Raw genomic sequence first — 7,572 nt, forward strand, 5'->3', positions numbered from 1 at the left:
GTTAAGCTAAGAATATGAATTACAAATTTTATTTGAGTTTATTCATATTTATAAATAGTTAACTCAAATTGTTTTTAGTTTGTCCATATTATTTTAAAAAAAACTTAAAATACATGTTATTTTTATTTAATTTGATTTTTTGTTTTTGTTATTGAGTAATTTTATTAGAATAAGCATTTTTATAAAATTAGAATAAGGTTATAGTTTAGGGAATAATAAAATAAAAAAGAATTATGCTTTCATTTGTTGAGAATGATCATGAAACAATCGAAGAGAGTGTGAAGCATTTAAACATATTATGTTATTTATCATAATTTGGCAATTCGAATAGACCCCGAAAATCCTCCCTTTTTCGTCATGCATAAAATGACATAACAAGTGGCCCCTAGGTTGTTTCCACCATTCCCGTAAATGTTAACATCCCAAACTATTGAACCAACAAATTGGCAAGTTTTATGGTTTGAGAGAGAGAGAGAGAGAGAGAGAGAGAGAGAGAGAGAGAGAGAGAGAGAGAGAGAGAGAGAGAGAAAGAAATACATAGTGAAATAGCTTATAGCCTAATGACTTGGCCAGCGTCGACCAAAGGACTCTCCTGCTCCTTCGCTCATTTACGGTCCCGAATTTTCCCAAAGCTCAGCTATATAGATAACCCAACCAACACACCACTTTAACTTTGAGTTTCCACTTTGTATATTTTGTACTATTGCTTTAACCGTAATAAACTTTAAATTTCCCCCATAAATTAACATAATAATACCTAGTTATTAAGTTGTTCTTAATTACTTTTTTCTTTTTGAGGTAGAAGTTAAAAACAAGCCGCACAAAGCTCAACATATATAAAGAAAAGATGTGGGTTTCTATGAGAGTAGTTTCAGCTCCCACTTTATAACTTATAACGTACTTTTGGTTTGCATGGAAAGATAAATAAAGAGACTGCATTTCCTTCTTTTTTCTTTTAATTTAATTATATGTTCCTGGGAAACTAATCAGAGAGAAACATGGCGGATAAGAGCATCAGCTTGGAAGAAATCAAGAATGAGACTGTTGATCTTGTCAGTATTTCTTTCCCTCGTATTCAGCCAGTAAAGTGTTCCGTGTAAAAAGGCTAATCTTTTATACTTACATATATATATATAAACTCGAACGTGGTGATTGCAGGAGCGAATTCCCGTTGAAGAAGTGTTTCAACAGTTGAAATGCACCAGGAACGGCCTGACAAGTGAAGAAGGCCAAAAAAGGCTTCAAATCTTTGGTCCCAACAAACTTGAAGAGAAAAAGGCAAAAGTTTTCTAATTTATACCTTTTTGCTTTTAGGTTAATGTATAAAACTAAAAGGAAAAAAAAACTTCTAACATTAAACAGGAAAACAAGGTTCTGAAGTTCTTGGGATTTATGTGGAATCCTTTTTCATGGGTCATGGAGTTTGCTGCTATTATGGCCATTGCTTTGGCTAATGGAGGAGTATGTTTACACTCATCTCTCTCTTTTACTTGAACTAATAGGCTTAAATAAGCAATCTCTTATTGTATTTGTATGATAAAATGACAGGGCAAACCCCCAGATTGGCAAGATTTTATTGGAATTGTCTCATTGCTCTTCATCAACTCAACTATTAGCTTCATCGAAGAAAATAATGCAGGAAATGCTGCTGCTGCACTTATGGCTGGTCTTGCTCCCAAAACCAAGGTGCTTAAGGATACCAAAAAATAACTTGCAAACACCATATTCACAAACTTTAATGTCGAAATTGCTTGTGTTGCAAGAAAAGGGGGACAAGGCCTTTCTAACCCTTTTTACTTGTTTGAATGGTTGAAGGTCCTAAGAGATGGAAAATGGAACGAGCAAGAAGCTGCGATTTTGGTACCGGGAGACATCATCAGTATTAAATTGGGAGATATTGTCCCTGCAGATGCACGTCTTCTTGAAGGTGATTCACTCAAGATTGATCAGTCTGCTCTTACCGGTGAGTCTTTGCCTGTAAATAAGCACTCAGGTGATGAGGTATTCTCTGGTTCGACTGTAAAGCAAGGTGAGATTGAGGCTGTCGTTATTGCCACTGGCGTCCACACCTTCTTTGGAAAAGCTGCTCACCTTGTTGATAGCACCAATAACGTAGGGCACTTCCAGCAGGTAAAGAAGATTTAATGTACTTAGCAGTATTTCCAAGTTTGGAACTTGCACTTGTTCTTTACTTGTTACCTGATGATGTGCAATGGATGACGGTTGTTTTATTAGGTGCTGACAGCAATTGGGAACTTCTGCATATGCTCAATTGGAGTAGGGATGCTTATCGAGATTGTTGTGATGTATCCAATCCAGCGCCGTAAGTACAGAGATGGAATCGATAATCTATTGGTGCTTCTCATTGGAGGGATTCCAATTGCCATGCCAACAGTTTTATCTGTGACCATGGCTATCGGATCTCACCGGCTTTCACAACAAGGAGCCATCACTAAGAGAATGACAGCAATTGAAGAAATGGCTGGAATGGACGTACTTTGCAGTGATAAGACAGGGACACTCACTCTCAACAAGCTTACAGTGGACAAGAGCATGATTGAGGTTAGTTCTTGAATTAAAACTTAAAAATTACTATGGCATATTGATTTTGCACTGATCATGTCACATAATGATCATGTGAAATTTCAGGTGTTCATGGACAATATTGACAAGGAAATGGTTCTTCTACTAGCGGCAAGGGCCTCCCGGGTTGAGAACCAAGATGCTATTGATGCCTGTATTGTTGGAATGCTAGGTGATCCCAAGGAGGTGAGTGTCAAGATTGACAAAAATAAATCCTATTCATCATTATACATCAACTGGTAACATGAAATTTATTTTGCAGGCCAGAGCAGGGGTTACAGAAGTTCATTTCTTTCCCTTCAACCCTGTTGATAAGCGTACAGCCATGACATATATCGAGGCTGATGGTAGTTGGCACCGAGTCAGCAAAGGTGCTCCAGAACAGGTAAATGGATTGGTTTACCATCGTACCAATGCTTTTCTTATCAACAAAGTTATTTTCTTATGTTGATACCTAGGATTTGACATCCCTATCAGATTATTGAACTATGTAACCTCCGAAATGATGCGAAGAGGAGAGCTCATGATATCATTACTAAGTTTGCTGATCGTGGGCTTCGCTCTCTTGCAGTGGCAAAACGAGTAACTTTCTATGCTACTTTTCTCCTTAATTATATATGGAATTCTCAAGTAAATGGAAAGAAAATCTTATTATGAAATAAACATTTTGATATTGTAGAAAGTGCCTGAGAAAACCAAGGATGGCCAAGGAGATCCATGGCAATTTGTGGGTTTATTGCCTCTATTTGATCCCCCAAGGCATGATAGCGCAGAGACAATTCGCCGTGCTCTAAGTCTTGGTGTCAATGTCAAGATGATCACAGGTGATCAACTAGCCATTGGAAAGGAAACTGGTTGCCGGCTCGGCATGGGAACCAACATGTATCCATCATCAGTTCTTTTTGGTGAAAATAAGGGTGATGCATTAGATACAATTGGCGTTGATGAGCTTATCGAGAAGGCTGATGGTTTTGCAGGCGTTTTTCCTGGTGAGTTTATTGAACACAGTCCGGTATTAATTCGAGGCTTTAAAGAAATCTATCACTGTTGTTTTAACTAATGGCTAACTTAGAGCACAAGTATGAAATTGTGAAGAGGCTACAACAAAGAAAGCACATATGTGGCATGACCGGAGACGGTGTGAATGATGCACCAGCTCTTAAGAAGGCTGATACTGGGATTGCAGTCGATGATGCAACCGATGCAGCTCGTAGTGCGTCGGACATAGTATTTAACAGAACCAGGACTAAGTGTGATTGTGAGTGCTGTTCTGACAAGTAGAGCAATTTTCCAGAGAATGAAAAACTACACCATCTATGCTGTCTCCATTACTATCCGAATCGTGTTGGGATTTATGCTCCTTGCACTTATTTGGAAGTTCGATTTTTCACCTTTCATGGTTTTGATCATAGCCATACTCAATGATGGAACAATTATGACCATTTCCAAGGACAGGGTTAAGCCATCTCCAATGCCTGACTCGTGGAAGCTCAAGGAGATTTTTTGCACTGGCATTGTCCTCGGCACCTATCTAGCTTGCATGACTGTTGTTTTCTTCTGGGCTGCGAATGACTCGAACTTCTTTTCTGTATGCAAAAACCCTTTATTGCCTCCTTAAACCAGCATAATCAAATTGCGAAGCTAAACTAAAGGATGATATTCATTGCAGGATAAATTTGGTGTAAGATCCATTAGACACAATCAGGACGAGCTTACAGCTGCTGTTTACCTCCAAGTGAGCATAGTGAGTCAAGCACTCATCTTCGTCACTCGTTCTCGAAGCTGGTCTTTCATCGAACGTCCCGGTTTCTTGCTCGTGATTGCCTTCATTTTGGCACAACTCGTGAGTTCCCTAACCCCCAAAAAATGAATAAAGAAAAAAATCCCACTTCAAATTGGTGGAATATAATTGTTGTTTTTATTCAACCATGTAGGTGGCTACTGTAATTGCAGTTTATGCAAACTGGGGGTTTGCAAGAATCAAAGGCATAGGATGGGGTTGGCCGGGTGTAATCTGGATCTACAGTGTAGTCTTTTACTTCCCACTTGATGTAATCAAGTTCTTAATCCGCTATGCCATGAGTGGAAAAGCTTGGAATAATTTGCTTCAAAACAAGGTAAACCCAATGTGAAGGATAAGAAGTGGTAATTAATTTCCATGTGATCCTATTGGATGTTTAATCTCACAATCAAAATTTGTAGACTGCCTTCACAACAAAGAAGGATTACGGAAAAGGAGAGAGGGAAGCACAATGGGCATTGGCTCAACGCACCCTTCATGGCTTGACACCTCCTGAAATGACCGAGAAGAGCAACTATATAGAACTGTCGGAGATTGCTGAGCAAGCCAGGAAGCGTGCCGAAGTTGCAAGGTGATAATTCTTTACTTTGACTCCACTCGGATATAATATAATCACATTTTTCTAGGGTTTACAACCCATATTCATAATCACTATTTCTGGGTTTGACCAGGTTGAGGGAGCTTCACACACTCAAAGGACACGTTGAATCCGTAGTGAAGCTCAAAGGACTCGACATTGATACCATTCAACAACACTATACTGTTTGAGTAACAAAGAATATGTGGAACAGGGGTTGTTGTAAGCTAATTATTATTAATCCCATGAAGGCCGGAAGAGATTGGGGTAGAAATAAGGCTGAACTTTTTTCTTAAATCAGCATCTATCCTATGTATTTCATTTTTCTTTTTGGTAGTAGGGCCAACACATGGTATTGGAATAATGTTTTGAATAATCCAAGTATCCCTAAGATTTTGGTACATGATAATTGTGTTTTCTTCAAAACTCCAACCACAGCGATGAAAACAATCCAATCACTTCAAAATATTCTTTAATAATAGAAGATCGTTGAACTGGTAATGCAAACCAATTTTTGTTTGTCATATTTAAGACCAATCGAATAGTCAAATTATAGATTTTTAATTTAACCGCTTCAAAAAAATATTAACGGTTACAACTTAAAAACAACCAATACAGAAAACCAATAATAATGGATGTCATCTAGCCTTTGCTTCCCATGACAATTTCAAAGTAAACCCAAACAAACAGAAGCTTCTTTGCCTACTGTCTACTTTCCTTTTACATCTTCAAAAATGAAAAGCATAAGCACCATTGCATCTCTGTCTGTTTATCTTCTTGTACTTTATTCATCAAGATCTCAGTCGTCTCTTCTACCCAAATTCATTTACCAGATGTTTCCCACCCTTGTACTCTTCTTTTCACCCCTTAACAACCCAGTCCCGAGGCTAAGCTAACAAAAAAAAAAAAAAGCAAGCAGCTGAGACCTCACCTCGACGACAGCAGCAACTGGTTACGACGACGATGGGCAAGCTTAGCTTGAGACTTGAGAAGACTAGACAGAATCATAGCAAAGACGAACGGCAACAAGGCATAAAGGCTAAATTTTTGTCTATTTGCTTTTTTGGATTTGGTAACTAATTACATCTCAAAAATAATAAAATAAATAAATTATACAATAAAATTTAAAAATAACTCTTAATTTAAAGAAAATAAATGTAATTATCTAAAAAAGATTTCAATTTAAAAAAATAAACATAATTATCTAAAAAAAGTTTTAATTTTTTAAAATAATTATGTTTATTTTCTTTAAATTAAGAGTTATTTTTTTAAGTTCATGAATTACTTATTTTATTATTTTTTACATATAATTATTTTATTAGGTTATATAAATAATGAATTATATTTCACTTAAAATATTTTACTTATAAAATTTCACATCAACTTAATAACTTTTTAACGACATTTTCATTAAATCTATAAAAAAATAATTTTAAAAAATAAAAGTTGATGATTAAAAAAAATTTAAAAATACGATTAAGGTCATTTTAATAAAAACATCTAAATTTTAATGACCAAATTTGTTATTAAACTTTTTGTACTGGGTTGGGTAGTTGTATTTAGTAACTTTTAAGGGATCAAGGTTGGTGCTTTTAAATGGATATAGTTTCTTTTCCAGGTTGAGATAGAAATTTCGGCAAAAAATAAAATATAAAAACCGGTTTACGTGATTTTACCAATATGTCCGGTCCACTGTTGGTGGTTCAAAGCAGTTTTTGGTGCAAAAGATCTTTCCCTTCAAATCAGTATGATCGATTTTCGGTTCGATCAATCATTCTGATTCGATTTAAATAGTATTGTCATTATGTGTGAGTTTTAATTTAGTTAATTAATCTTATTTTGAATTGTTTTAATTTTTAGTGTATTTGTAATTTAATAATTTGATTCTATTTTGTGATTAATCAAATAGTCCATTTGTGTTGTAACAGTTGATTGTACATTAAAGTTACTTGAATGTGTATTTGTAATTGTATTATAATTGCACTCTGGTTGTAAACTAAAAAACAAAATTTTAAATTTTTTTTTGTTAAAATTATTTTGACAACTGAAAAATTGTAGCCATTTTGTTCATATTTTAACCCTTCTTTAAAAAATTGAAGATAATATCATTAATTTTTTTAAAAAAACTAGTGATCCTTGTGCATATTTTTACTGATAAATTACTTTATTTAATAATTATTTAATATTAAAATAATATTTTTTATATTGAATTTATAATATAATTTAATAATTTGGTTAAACTATTTGGACGTATAATCTAGAGGTATTACCAGTTTGACACAATTTTTTTTTAAATTATTGGCACTATGCACTTTGTCCTTCTAAATATATTTTGGTCCAAGGGTGAGTTTGGATACGCGGTGTGTTTACCTGCGGTTAGTGTAAAAATAGCGGTGGAGATGAGATTGGATACTGTAGCGATATTATAGCGTGAGACAAAAAGTAAGCTAAACACACCGCACCGCCGCTCTAAACCCACCCTAAATCTAGATGTATTTTGATTTTCAGTTAGTTATACTTTTGAATTAAGTTGTTTTTAGTTATAATTATTTGAATATATATTATTTGTAAATTTGTACTGTAATTATAATTATAAACTCATTAAAAAAAA

At 35.0% G+C, this 7,572-nt stretch overlaps 1 pseudogene; it reads left to right on the forward strand.

Annotated features, from left to right (window-relative positions):
- The first annotated feature begins 668 nt into the window (after nucleotides 1-668).
- Nucleotides 669-5,362, forward strand: LOC107963176 (ATPase 9, plasma membrane-type-like; annotated as a pseudogene).
- Nucleotides 5,363-7,572: the final 2,210 nt, after the last annotated feature.

This window comes from Gossypium hirsutum, chromosome A06 (genome assembly GCF_007990345.1).
Source record: "Gossypium hirsutum isolate 1008001.06 chromosome A06, Gossypium_hirsutum_v2.1, whole genome shotgun sequence".
NCBI classification, from domain to species: domain Eukaryota; kingdom Viridiplantae; phylum Streptophyta; class Magnoliopsida; order Malvales; family Malvaceae; genus Gossypium; species Gossypium hirsutum.